The sequence below is a fragment of the Rattus rattus genome, chromosome 12 (genome assembly GCF_011064425.1).
Source record: "Rattus rattus isolate New Zealand chromosome 12, Rrattus_CSIRO_v1, whole genome shotgun sequence".
Lineage (NCBI taxonomy): Eukaryota > Metazoa > Chordata > Mammalia > Rodentia > Muridae > Rattus > Rattus rattus.
Genome location: NC_046165.1, coordinates 62,731,169 through 62,744,449, shown reverse-complemented (window position 1 = coordinate 62,744,449; position 13,281 = coordinate 62,731,169). Strand labels below are relative to the sequence as shown.

Here is a 13,281-nt window from a genome sequence, read left to right as displayed (position 1 = left end):
AGGTTCACCCTGAGAAGTTGGTACGCATCCATTTTCCATGACGAACAACCAATAAACAGTTTGGAACCAAGGACTGTCTCATCTACCAGTGTCATGGGGAAGCATGGGGAAGGCCTTCACCTACAGCACCACTGCCTAGGTCTCCCATAGAAGGTCTCCCAACCGTGCTTCCAGCCAACCGAAACCAGATTTAGGACAATTACCACAGAGCTAAGTAGAAGCTCCCAGCCCCAGCTCTGGGTTAGACTCGGTCAGCCCAAGGGCCCCCAACAATCCTGGCCTCATTGAGGCCTGTGGACTCCTGGCACTTTGTTCCTGACAGCCCCCAGCAGCAACTGGGTGCCCAGGGGTCAGGGATACATCAGTTCTGAATTTCTCACATCTCAGACTGTACTTGCCCACCCACAGCAGTGTCTTGGTGTCTGTGCGCTCCCCTGAAGCCCAGCACGCACCCAGCTGTGCATTTCACCTCCCCAGGAGCCGTGCAGAGTGGCAGGTCCCACACAGACTCATGGAGATTCTCCTGCCCATGTCCTGCCTGCCTTCTGAGTGCTGGGACTAATGGTGTGTGCTCACACCAGGCAAGACACAATCCTTTCTGCTCTGGGCCTCCTCTTACTCAGCCGCCTGCACGCTTCTCACATTTAGAGCAAAACTCAGACTTTTCTATGACCAACAGATTTTGTGATTGAACCCATGTTTTTCCCTGATCTCCCATCTTTTCCCTTGTAAGTCATTAGGCTTCTTTAAAAAAAAAATCACTGTTATTGCTATGAGGACTGAACCCTGTGCCTGGCAAGCTAAGCAAGCGCTGTATCACTGAGCAAGATGCTCAGCCCGGCTCGCCCCACGCTCTTGAACACAGTGCTCTCCCGCAGAGCCTTTGCACACACTATTCTCTGTGTCGAAGTTGCCTGGGTCTTTGCCAAGTCCACTTCCTCTCTTTACGCAGTTCTCTTCTCAACGTCGGACTTACAGCCTTCTAACAACTCTATCGATAGCAGTGGTTCTCAGCTTTCCTCACGCTGCGACCCTTTAATACAGTTCCTCCTGTTGTGGTGAGCCCCAGCCATAAAATGATTTTCACTGCTACTCATAACTGTAATTTTGGTACTGTTATGAATTGTAATGTAAGTATCTGACAATGCAGGATATCTGATGTGTGACCCCGGGCCCCCTCCCTGTCACACTATCTGTTTCCTCATTGCAATATAATATAAACTTTATAGAGGCAAAGGTCCCTGGTTCAGAGTTAAGGTATTCAATAAGTTCCAGGAAACAGGTAGAGTTAAGGAACTGTAGGGATCGTAACAAATACTGGAGGAAACAGACCAAAGTAACTGCCAAGAAGACGCTGTCCAAGCAAGACAGAAGACGGAATGCATATTCACTCATCTAGAACATAACACAAGTGAGATAAAAACACTGCACTTGGTGATGGACCAGAAGAGCATTTCCCAAAACTCGTGACAAACTGTATCTGCAGAAAACGCTTAAACAAAAATGGGCGTATAGTCCTCAATTTTGAGGCATATCCTGGTTAGGCTGTTTTTGTTGTTTGAATGAAATAAGATCTCCCGTAGTCCAGGCTGATGTTGCCCTTGGACTCTAGATCCTCCTGCCTGCAGGTCTTGGGATCTGGGATTAGAGGCATGTGCTCCCATACTCCGCTGTGGATAATCAGATGTGAAAGGAAGGAAAATCTTCTCAGACCTCCAGGCAGAAGACACAATCACGTACAAGAAAGGAGGACATCTAGCTGACCTTGCCCTTCCTCTAAGCAATTATGTATCAGAAAATAAAAATATCTGCACTTTTCATCAAAGGTTGCAGAACCTTAAACTATCACATCAAAGTGACTGCCACCCAGGAGTTAATGGAGACGGTGGCCAACAAGAGAGTTCAGTGGGTAAAGGCGATTGCTGCCAAGCCTGATGTCTCAGTCTGATCTCCAGGATCCACACGGTGGGGGAAGGGAATGGACTCCTGCAAGCTGTTCTCTGACCTCCACATGTGTACCACGGCACACAGAAACACAGGCACACACACATAAAAATAAAATGTCATAAGAAGAAAATGCAAAAGGCAAATATATGAATATATTATACATGCATTATAATATGTATATGTTTATATATATGGCAAAAATAGCATCTGAACATAGATGAAAACCAAATGACCAGTGAAATTAAGATTACAGAAAAGAACTAAACATAAAACATCTTGTAATTATATTTTTCATGGAGGTGATTCTAATTTTGAAATATGCAGATAATAGTAATTTTTTTACTTTCAATATTTAGCAACTAAGGTCATTTTGGCACAGAAATATTTTCCTAAATGCTCAGCAATTTCTCTTTCAAACCCCATCCATGAATTTTTGGTCTTATTCATAACGGACACATCAAGGCTTATGCTTAACATGATAAAAAATATGCTCACATGATAAAAAATATGCATTTTAGTTGACTTTGGAAATATTCCTTTTAAAAAATAAACCATAGGGATTAGGAGATGGCTCAGTAAGCAAGAACGTTTGCTATCCAAGCAAGGGGGCATGAATTTGAATCCCCAGAACCACATAAAACTTGGCATGACCACACCCCATACCGGCTCTAACTCCTGTGTTGGTAGTTAGAGACAGGTAGATCCTGGAACTTGCTGGCCAGCCAATCTTGTCAAAATAGGTTCAGTGAGAGACCGTCTCTAAGAGCAAGGTAAAGAACAAAAAAAGACACCCAAACATTTTCTTCTAAGCTCTACATGCACATGCATGGGAGCATGTACCTCAAACACTCCAAATTGCATTTTAAACCCACAGAAAGGTATTCTTTACCGTAGAAAGGTAAAGAAAAATAACACAAGGAGTTTGAATTATTCTACTTAATGAACAGTTAGATCATACTTGACTTTTAATTATCCATAGCTACAACATTGTTGTTATTAGCTGTAAGTGTGGTTTGAATGATAACTGCCCCCGTAGGCTTATATATGTGAATGCTTGATTCCCAGTTGGTGGAACTTTTTTGGGAAGGATTGGAAGGTGTGGCCTTGTTGGAGGAAGTGTGACTGTGGAGATGGGCTTTGGGCTTTCAAAAGCCCAAGCTATTCCCAGTGTGTCTCTGTGTCTGTTAGTCAGTCTCTTAGTCTCCCTCCCCCTGCCTCCTGGTTGTGTCTCAATAATGAGTTCTGTTACTGCTCTAGCATGGTGCCTGAATGCCTGCTGCCACGCTCCCTGCTATGATGGTCATGGAGTCTAACTCTTTGAAATTGTAAGTCACAAATAAGGACTTTGCCTTGGTCACGGTGCTTTAACACAGTGATAGACAAGTAACTAAGACAGTAATATCATGGCTTGGTTTTGAACCTTAGTGTGCCAGTTTTACTGTAGGATAGTGTTACATTCTCATTCTTATTCTCTCTCTCCCTCTCTGTCTCTGTCTCTCCCTCTCTTCCTTTCTCCCTCTCTCTCTCATTTTTGTTTTATAGGGACAGGGTTACTCTGTGTAGCCCTGGTTGTCCTGGAACTTGGTTTGTAGACTTGAACTCAAGAGATCCACTTGCCTCTGCCTCCCAAGTGCTGGGATTAAAGGCAGCTACATTCTTAAGTGCCCGTTTATAAAGTTAAAAGAAAGAAAGAAAGAAAGAAAGAAAGAAAGAAAGAAAGAAAGAAAGAAAGAAAGAGAGAAAGAAAGAAAACACTCGTTAGATGGCCTTGGAAATAATTTCCTCAATTCTTACTCAATCTGAAACATCTAGAGCTAGCTGGGCACCACTTCTGGTTTCCTCCCATGTTATTGTTAGTGTGCAGTAATTCTGTAGCCAGGTGTCCTAGTTACTATTGCTTTGATAAAACACCATGACCAAAAGCAAGCTGAGGGAAAAGGGTTTATTTGGCTTACACTTCCACATCATAGTTTATCACTGAAGGAAGTTGGGACAGGAACTTAAATGGGTAAGGAATCTGGAGGCAGGAGCTGATGCATGGGCCAAGGAAGGGTGCTGCTTACTGGCTTGCTTCCATATTAAACTAGAATCTCAACTCACATATTAATCAACTCTGGGTCCAGTTTCATGTTCTTTCCATTATCCCTCAGCCTTAACATCCATTTCCATACATAGTCTCAAGATTTCTGCCTGAATGAACGAATACCCAGTAAAGCTCTTTAGTAGTACAGCACACCTCCTCATGGACTACTTTCTAGCTCCTTGTTGGGGCCTGCTTGGTTTTAACTGGTTTTGGGTCTGGAGGCAACTGTTGGTGGGTACTGAGGGATAGCAGTAATGTCTTATCTGACATTTTTTTCAGAGAAACGCACTGCTGGCTTAGCAGACAAGGAAGGATTAATTTCCCTAATCAAAGTCGGAAGAGGCAGTATTTCAGGGTGGGGGTAGAAGTACGTCTGCTGAAGTTGTAGACTGCTTCCTCAGGTGAGAGAAGCCCCCGGGAGTCTCAGCTAGCAGAGATCTCAGACTCAATAGGACCCTCCCATATATCTCCCCCCAAGTTACAGGAGTCCACTTTTTACCAATGAATGCTCATACTTAACAGCTGACAGCCCCCAAATGCTAGGATCTGAATTTTCACTGTAATTTGGCCAACCTTATGAGGGCTTTGGTTTGATTTTCTATAATGCGAGCTGTAATGGCTGCTGGAGAGAAGATTCACTTCCAGGGCACACTTATAAACCTTTAGACTGCTTCTGTGCATACGGAGCTGGCCATTTTACCCCTGGGTTCACTGTCCTACAATATATTCCAAAATGCTAGAAGCTGGTTAAATTTTTTTTTTTAAATCACAGAGCTCATTCTTTTCCTTTGTCAGTTTATCCAGAGATGCTGGGAGCAACCAACCAGCCCCATCATTTTCCCACAAACACTTAAAAGTTTTATGTACAGACTCACCAAATCTGTTGCCTCTCAGAACTGGTGAGTCAATTGAATACATTTGTCTCCTTAAATCTGTAAAATAGTTCACACCATGGGCTTTCAGTACTGAGTTTCCAGGAGAGGCTTCAGTAATTCGTTGGCAAATTGGAAAGCCTAATCCAGATACTTAAAAAAAAAATTCATGGGGTTGGGGATTTAGCTCAGTGGTAGAGCGCTTGCCTAGCAAGCACAAGGCCCTGGGTTCGGTCCCCAGCTCCGAAAAAAACCAAAATTCATCTGTATATTTCTGCCGTTCTAGTACTTCTGGTATCAAAAATCTGTATTAGTCAAGGCTTTCTAGAGGAACAGAACTTCAGAATGAAACTATGTATGTGTACATGTAGAAACTATGTATGTGTACATGTAGAACTATGTATGTGTACATATAGAACTATGTATGTGTACATGTAGAACTATGTATGTGTACATGTAGAACTATGTATGTGTACGTGTAGAACGGTTTACAGGTTGTGCTCCAGCTAGGCCAACAATGGCTGTTTATCAAGGAAGGTCACAAATCCACAAGGCTACATGTCTCAGCTGGTCTAATGCCAGTGAAGGAACTACCTTGTGAGGAGAGCCACAGCGAGCTTCCCTTTTCCGTGTCCTTTTCCTTTATTGGCTGCCAGTAAAAGGTGTGGCCCAGATTAAAGGTAGATCTTCCCACCTCAAAGTTAGATTAGCTGTGTATGCTCCTATCTCAAGAACTGGATTAGAAGTGTGCCTTCTCACTTCCGATTATTTAATTAAGAAGAAAAACATCCCTCACAGGTGTGCCCAGCCATCTGGGTTTTATTTGATTCCAGTTGTAGTTAAGGTGGCAACCACGAACTGCCATCACACCAGGGGAGCGAGCATTCGGGCGTACGGAGAAACAATCTGTATGGCAGAGTTTGGCTGAGGCTGTTCCTCCTTCAGAATTGCATTATGTCATCTGAAAGTGTTTACTTAAGCTCCTCTGGGCTGCCTCCATGGCAGCTGTGACATCACAGGGAAGTCTAAGGGTTTGGGACCTGATAACAAAGTATGTTAATGTAATGTGGATGTGGTGTCCATTAAAAAAAAAATCACTGTTGTATAAGAAACTTTAGAAAGGACTTTTTAAGAAGCTACTTAAAAAAAAATTACTAAGTGGGCACCATCTACTGGGAGAATGAAGACCATTCTCAGCAATCAGACTGTCGACATTCCAGAAACTGTGGGCATCACTCTGAGGGACGCACAGCCATTGTGAAGGGCCCCAGGGGAACTCTACGGAGGGACTTCAATCACATCAGTGTAGAGCTGAGTCTTCTTGGAAAGAAAAAGAAAAGGCTCCGTGTTGACAAGTGGTGGGGTAACAGAAAGAACTGGCCACTGTCAGAAGCATCTGCAGTCACGTTCAGAACATGATCAAGGGTGAGACACTGGGCCTCCATTACAAGATGAGGTCTGTGTTTGCTCACTTCCCCATCAACGTCGTTATTCAGGAGAATGGGTCTCTGGTTGAAATCTTAAATTTCTTGGGTGAAAAATACATCCACAGGGTTCGGATGAGGACGGGTGTTGCTTGCTCTGTCTCTCAAGCCCCGCGGGATGAATAAATCCTTGAAGGAAATGATATTGAGCTTGTTTCAAATTCAGCGGCTCTGCTTCAGCCACAACAGTTAGAAACGAGGCTATCAGGAAGGTTCTGGATGGTATCCGTGTGTCTGAGAAGGGAACCGTGCAGCAGGCCGACCAGTGAGACCTCAGTTTCCTAGCTCCAGAAACAAGATCCTGATCACAAGTACAACTTGGGCTCTTTGGGGACAATTTGGGATTGAAAAAAAAAAATCACTAAGTGATCTACAAAGGACTCACAAGTACACATTTTCTCACTATCTGCATGTACTTATTGTTTTAAAGACCTATTTGTTATTTTTAATTATATGTATATGTGTGTGTGAATGTGCACATATATGTGCGTGCAAGTGCCACAGAGGTACCAGGTGTTCCTAGAATGGGAGTCGCATGCAATTTTCCCAGCATGGGTGCTGAGAAGCAACCTCTAGTCTTCTGGAAGAACTCTACATGCTCCTAACAGCTGAGCCATCTCTCCAGCCCCGGGCTGTACTTATTTTAAAATGTGTATGGTATGAATGTATAGTGCTTTTGACTCGTAAGTATAATTATGCATTTACAAAAGTGTTTTGAATTGCCTTTAAGAGAATATGAATTATTAAAATAGCTCAACTGCTATTTTTATCTCTAAAAATGAAGCCTATTTAATCTAACACCAAAGAAAGATAAATAAATAGATAGAAGTTTAAGGCAAACTGTAAACAATACCATGTTTTAAAGAACATGTTATTTACCTTGATAATGGTGTTGCTTTTAGTTCCCTAGATAGAGTTAAACCCATTTACCAGGTAACTGTTGACTTAGCATTTACTGTGAAAACAGAGACTCTTATGCTTTCTTTTCCACCGAGAGTGGAATTCTTTTTGGCCCATTGTGTTTGAGACAGTCATATTCTGTAGTACATGCTGGTCTTGATCTCACAGTAGTCCTCCTGCCTCAGCTTCCCAAGGGGATTACAGGCAGTAAGCACCATGCCTGGATCTTCTTGGTCTTAGGAAGGAAGCAACAGGCTTCTCTTCATTCTCAGGTAGCAGGACTGATGGCCTACAGAACTACGGCCATGCACCAAGGATTAGAGACATGGAGGACTAGAGCCATACACTAAGGACATCATCGCTTTTACCTAGCCTTGTCTTTAAAGCCAAGCCTCCTCCTGCTCCAGATCTGCCCTAAGAGTGAGTGTTCCTTGGAGTTCCTAGCTAACTAGACAGCCTCCTGGCCCTCTTTGCCTCCATTTCGGTGACTGCAGAGATCCAGACTTTATACCAACCTCTCTGGGGAAGGTCCCTCCACCCCACTCCCCCACCCCCCGTCCCAATGTAAAGGATGTGTTTCTTCTCCTGGCCCTGAGGTCCATACCTCCTCACCCAAAGACAAGACTGTGTACCCCTTGACCTCAAACAGCTAACGACTTCTCTTGGGGTCTTCTCTCCAGCCCTGCTGTCTCTGGGTACATGGCGGTGGTTCTAACAGTTTCTATCTTAGCTCACAATTCTCTTACCTCCCATCTAAGTCTCCAGGATCCTGACAGGGCATACACAACCAACTGTTACTTCCATCAAACATCTTCCGGAGGTTTTCCCTTTTTTACAGGTTTTGAACTGATTGATGCTTGATCACAAGAACTGACTCACAAAGCAGAGTAACCCTTTGACATAGCTATGCCAAGGCGGAGAGATGGCTCAGCGGTTAAGAGAACTGATTATTTTCCCAGAGGTCCTGAGTTCAATTCCCAGCAACCACCTGGTGGCTCACAATCATCTGTAATGGGATCTGACATCACCTTTTGGTGTGTCTGAAGACAGCCACAGTGTACTCATATACATAAAATAAATAAAATAAATCTTGAAATGCTGTGCTAAATTTTCTGTTGACTTGTAGGAGAAAAAGAACATTTTCCCCTCAAAGCATTTATGTTCATTGTAAAAGGCTAAAAAAAATAAAAGTAAACATTTCCATTCAGGTACAAATGCAAATTCCTCAGCATGATTATTCTGAATAATGAAGGCCCTCACCATCTGCCCAGCTTCCTTCTCGTCCCTTTTCAAGACCCACTCAGCACCCAGACCCACATCTATTGTGCAGGCGCCCCACTGTGCACTGTTCTCTTCTGGACACTTGGTTTTATTCTTAGCTGACCTAACCACCCAGGAAGTCACCATCTTTCTTTCAAGAGACACCCTAGGTGACACTACCTACGGAAAGCTGAGGAAGCTAAGAGAGCTCAGCTCACCCAACTCTTGCCAACCCCAGGCAACCTCACAATCCTTTTCACACTATATGCCTCTTGGATTTCTAAAGCGGGAGCTGGAGGAAGAGTGTGGGAATGTAAGAATTAAAACCACAAAACCCAAACAAGCAGTAACGTAAGAGTGGTGCATTTACACACGCCGGAAGAAAAGCACAGTTTTTTTGTTGTGCTTTCTTGGAAGAAATTGGGTGATAAACATGAAATTTATAATCTCACCAGACCAGACTTTTGACGATAGATAAATGTCATGGACACCTTCCTGTTATAGACTATTGTGTAGGGACTTTGTCAGCATGTAGTTTTCCCTTATTTCATTCTCTCCAATACGGGAATTCTATGCTCCAGGTGTCTAGGAGAGCCGCTGGGTCTTTACTCCTCTCCTGCCTGGTTTGGTAACCTCTACCCAAAAGCCAATTAATAGTCATGACAGTCCCCAAATTCTCCATTTACTCCGGAAAAATGCTCCATTTTCACTGTTCTAAGTAGTCTCCCGACCAGTGTCTTACAACATAGATTCTAAGAGCCAAATAGTTTTCTTTCTGAAGACTTTAAGTTGTTGCTTCTTAATAGAGATCTTTGCTGTGATAGGGCGGACCGATCCCTGCGAAGCGTATTTCCCTGCTCTTAACTCATCTACCTATAAATAGCGCCGCTCACCGAGCTGAGTCACCAAAACCCAGAGTTTACTCAAAATAGCTCTTAAGGACTGCTGGAATCGAGTCGCTCCAGTGGTGACAGATTGACCACATACCCATACCCATCAAGCTGGGCCATGGACCAGAGCCATAGAACTGGCGCCCAGAGGGCTAGTCAGGAGAGTAAGACCCTAGTCCCTGGGATAGCGAAGTCTGGACTCAGGAACCAGCTAGTGGTCAAATTCCGCCTGGACCGAACAGAGTCCTCCTGGTCCTTTTGGAACTGGGAGCCGCGGGGGGCCCGGCACCCGGCACCGCCCTCGCCCACTGGACACAATGGGGAGCGTCGAGGGGCAGCCCCGTTGGAGCTTTAGACCATCTTCCCCCCGGACCCCCGCCGGACCCTCGGCTGTGGCCAAACCACCTGATGACCTCCAACTATTGCCCACCCTCACGAGGGTGCAGAGCCTTAAGAGCAGCAGCCTGGGGGGAAGAAAACGGAAGTGCCACCCCCTGCAGGCAGGGTGGTGACGTCACCCTACCGCCAGCCTGTAGCGGGGGTGGCTGTCCATCACGTGATCCACGCCCCTCCGAATCCCGCGCGCGCGCTCCCTCCCCCCCACCAGACTCCCACCTCTCCCGCCTCCTCTCCCCAACTTTCGCCCTCCCTGCTCCCTCACTGCTGTCAACAGAGCCAGCTCCGCCCTCCCCTTGCCTCGGCGCCCCCACCTACGGCGACGCAGCGGGCTCCCGTGCTCAGGTCTCTGCTCCTGGAGCGCGGGGTACCCCCTCTCAAACCCTGTCCCCAAATCCAGGCGCTCAGGGTGCGTGGGCCTCGGGGGTGCAGTGGCGGCGGCGACAACAGTTCTCCACTCATTCCTCCCACCGTGGACTAGGCGGACTCTGCAGGTCTGCGTTCAAAGGGGATCGAGACACGCACGGCCTCCCGGGCGCCCCCTCCTTTCACTCTGCGGCCCGCTCTGCCCGGCAGCTCTGCGGGGCAGCCCTGCCGAGCTTCGTCTCCCATAGGGAGCCACGCGCAGATCGCTTCCTGGAGCCCCTCACTCTCTTCTCTCCGTGCACGCCGGGGTTACAGCTTTTTTTTTTTTTTTTTTTTTTTTTTTTTTTTTTTTTTTTTTTTTTTTTTTGGCCGTCGCTGCTCCTCGTTCATTTCCTTCCCCCCTGCCCCCACCCCGCCACGGTTCCTTCTAAAAGTGGAGCCTGGTGGAGGGAGAAAAGAAGCCAGAGTCGAAAGGGGCGGTGCGCACTGACCTGTCAGAGACGGTGGAAGACCCCGGGTCTGGGCGAGCTCTCCAGCCAGTGGGGGCACTGGAGCGCAGGGCTCGAGCGGAGCGGCGACTGCGCTCGGCCAGGTGTCCCCCTAGGCCGGTCTGCGCCGCCCCCTCCTTCGGCGCCGAGCTCCCCGCCCCAACATCGGGGACCAGGGAACCCCCCAGCTCGATTTTTTGTGCAGTTTCAGCAAAGCTCCGAGGAAGTTGGTCCTTTTGTTCCACTATTTATAGATTGCGTCAACATTGCGAAAAGAAGAAGGCGGAGCGGTGGCCCCTCCCCCGCCCCTCGGCCCGCTCCCAGGAGAGAAAAGCCCCAGCACACGACCTAAGTACATAGCGCGCCAGCCGCCCGCCCCCGGGCCTCCTGCTCGCCACTTCCCCCTCCCCCCGCCTGGGCCCGAGCGCTGCCAACCCCGTCACGTGCCCTCCCGGGAAAACCAGCTCCCCCGGGCTGTGCGCCGCCCGCCTGGTTCCGTGGCAGCGGCCTCCGCCCTGCGGCGCTCCCCAGCTTGAGGCTGGGGTCGCGGGCCCGGGTGGTGTGCATGACCTGGGTACCCACACTCTGGCCACTCGACGGGGGATCCCATGGACCCACGCCTTGCGCAGAGTGGCGCGGAACGTCCCGCTCGCTCGGGCGTCTCTACCCCCCCCCCCCTCCGTCTTTGGGAGCGCCACCGCCCTACTTGCAGAGAGCGCGCGCGTTTGGGCCTCGCTTTGGAGCCCACGGCCTGGACAAGTCCCTCTGCCCCCTCGTGCGGCGGCACCCGCAGGCGTTGGCTTGCTAGGCCTCACTCCCGGCACTGATGGCCAACAGGCGTGAGGGGTGCGGGGGTGGCTCCTAGCAGCTTCCAGGCGGCAAAAGCGCGGGGCGCGGGAAGCGCAGGGCGGACGCTCTGGATCCGCAGGTGCAGCTAGCTTCACGCTAGCTTCCTTCTCGCTTTCCTAGCTGCTTTAAGACCAGGGAATTTGCGCATCAGATCCTTGACAAGGGAACGCGATTATTGAAGACTTACTCTCTGTTACAGGAGTGATTAGGGCAAACCTTTAGAAGTTGCCTTTAAACCCGTAGGACGAAGTGATAGGCCCCTCCAAACCCCGAAGTGAAACTGAGCGCCCTGCTGGCCTAAAGCCTAGGCGGAGGGCTCCGTGTAAACAAAAAGTGCGGTAAACACCAAAAGAAGACCTTACAATAAAGCCAAACATAAGTGGTTAGTTTAAGCGTTATTAACTTCCGTAGCTTCTGGTCCCTTTCCTAAGTGGTTGAATTAGAGCGCAGTTGTACTTTTCAGGATCAGAATATAAGTTAGCTACCAGTTCACTGGTTCAGGAAAACAGGCTGAGCTCGGATGAGAACAGGAAACGCGTCGGACCTTTCCCGGCAACTGGAGAGTGGTAAACAATCTAGAAGAACTCCCCCGCCCCAAGTTCGGACCACCACACTTCAGCACCGGCCCCTAGCCCCAGTGAGGGGCATGGAAGTTGGGTAAAGGGGGGGGGAGTTGGGTAGAGGGGTGGGTCAAAACTTGGTAGGGTTTTCTTTGCCAAGAGTTAGTTGGGGAGGAAATAGATATGCCTAGAGTTGAGAAACCTTTCCAGATTTAGGCCCGCTTTCTTTTTCTCTTTTTCTTTCTTTCTCTCTCCCTTTTTAAAGGAGAACCTAGATTCTAAAGCTTAGAACATGGCTTCCAAGTTTGCTGTGTGTGCGCTTGCTAAAAGGAAGTGAGACAATATAAAGTGAACCTTTGCAGTGGTCGCTTCCTTTCTAAAGTTTGGAACTGCAGGCCTGACGGCTTCGGTCGCCCACACCTGGGGCACGCAGAGCCTAGGGTGGGAGGTCATTCTTTCTTTCCTGTCCTCTTTGCAATTTACCCAAAGGCCCTAAGCTACTGCTTTCCCATTTTTCTACCCTGTTCATTTTTTAGCATTTGGAAAACAAAGCTCTTAAGAAAGCAGATTCGTTTCTTTCACACTTTGGTTACCACCAATATCTAAAAATTAGGTTTTTTTGCATTTAGTAAACTAGTCAGGGCCTGCTGATCCTTCCCACCCCCGCAAGGGTTAGCGTTTGTCAAAGCTTGGTCATGGTTGCCTTACCCCGTCCCTTGACTTAAGGCTCAGTGTCTCAGCTATTTTGTCAAGACACCGGCTCCCCTCACCCCCTACTTTGTTCTTTCACGGTCTTCCTAGCCGCGGAGGGGAGAGAAGGAAAGCAAAACGAAACCACTCTAGGCGAGTCAGTCAGAGCCACTTCCCTGGGGCAGCGCGGGCAGACCAAAGTGTAGGGTCGCGAAAATTGGCAGAGATGGGGTGGGGTGGGGGGAGCTGTTGCTGGAGGAAACCCAGGAGTTGTCAGGATCTGTCCTAGGTTGCGAGGGTTCCCCCCTCCCCCATCTCCGGAAAAGCGAACGTGGATAGTAGTAGTACACCATTCTTGCATGGAAAGTTTGGTCTGGGCTTCGAAGTTGAAGACTATTTGGGACCCTGCGGAAGTAAAGGAGTGTGACATTGGAGTGAGTTTGGCTTCTACAGCAGATTTCTTAGCAGAGTCTCCGGCAGGAGCGCAGGCGAGGGC

At 47.8% G+C, this 13,281-nt stretch overlaps 1 long non-coding RNA gene and 1 pseudogene across 1 annotated transcript in view; one reads left to right on the top strand and one right to left on the bottom strand.

The window, feature by feature from the left end:
• Positions 1 to 11,019, bottom strand: part of LOC116914019 — a 49,871-nt gene extending 38,852 nt beyond the window's left edge. The window contains exon 1 of the long non-coding RNA XR_004389653.1: positions 10,690 to 11,019. This is a non-coding gene — a long non-coding RNA (uncharacterized LOC116914019). The remainder of the gene's footprint in view (positions 1 to 10,689) is intronic.
• LOC116914017 lies at positions 5,549 to 7,053 on the top strand (annotated as a pseudogene).
• Positions 11,020 to 13,281: the final 2,262 nt, after the last annotated feature.